The 678-nt window shown below is 37.9% G+C and overlaps 1 protein-coding gene across 1 annotated transcript in view; it reads left to right on the top strand.

Moving 5' to 3' along the window:
- Positions 1 to 678, top strand: part of LOC119590499 (synaptogenesis protein syg-2-like) — a 72,102-nt gene that overhangs the window by 66,582 nt on the left and 4,842 nt on the right. The gene's annotated exons all lie outside the window — the stretch shown is intronic.

Here is a 678-nt window from a genome sequence, read left to right as displayed (position 1 = left end):
ATCCTCATCTAAAGATAGACTCAACCTCGTTATCTTTCAGTAATCCATTTCTTGTGTATAGTGGCTTTTCTGCCAAGGTTGATTGTATTACTTTATAACATATTAACTTAACCCCCCCACACACACACCAAGATAATACAAATAATAACCAGTGCAATAATGGGTTTACATGTTCTTACCTCACAAAAAGAACTAATCTGTTTTTATCCTTTCTCATTCCCAACCAACAAAATGCAACTTATGAATTCTACATCCCTTCTGTCTCATAACAACAAAAACTACCACAGCACTTGACTTCTCTAATCTTTCAGTCTCAAGAACCACAACAGCTTATTCCTCCTTCCTTCCTCATAAATGTTTAACATGACGTTTGGCATCTCTGTCTTTCCCGCCTCACAGCAACGGCAAAAATACCAGCAATTAACCTAGCTTTCCATCCAGGCTATGATACAACAAAAGATAAAACAAATACAGCTGACTTATAGTTCCCTCGTGCCAGACATAAAAAGCAACTACAACATATGATTGCTACATCCCTTCTGCCTCACAACAACAGAAACAACAAACCTTTCCTAACCAGCAAAAACAACTCCAAAACATAACCTCTCCACACCCTTTGCCTCTTAGCAACAACCAAAAGACAACCACTACAACTGACCTATATTTATCTCTCCTTTC

The sequence above is a fragment of the Penaeus monodon genome, chromosome 27 (assembly GCF_015228065.2).
Source record: "Penaeus monodon isolate SGIC_2016 chromosome 27, NSTDA_Pmon_1, whole genome shotgun sequence".
Lineage (NCBI taxonomy): Eukaryota > Metazoa > Arthropoda > Malacostraca > Decapoda > Penaeidae > Penaeus > Penaeus monodon.
Note: the sequence above shows the minus strand (reverse complement) of the source record. Positions and strands in the feature narration are given on the sequence as shown.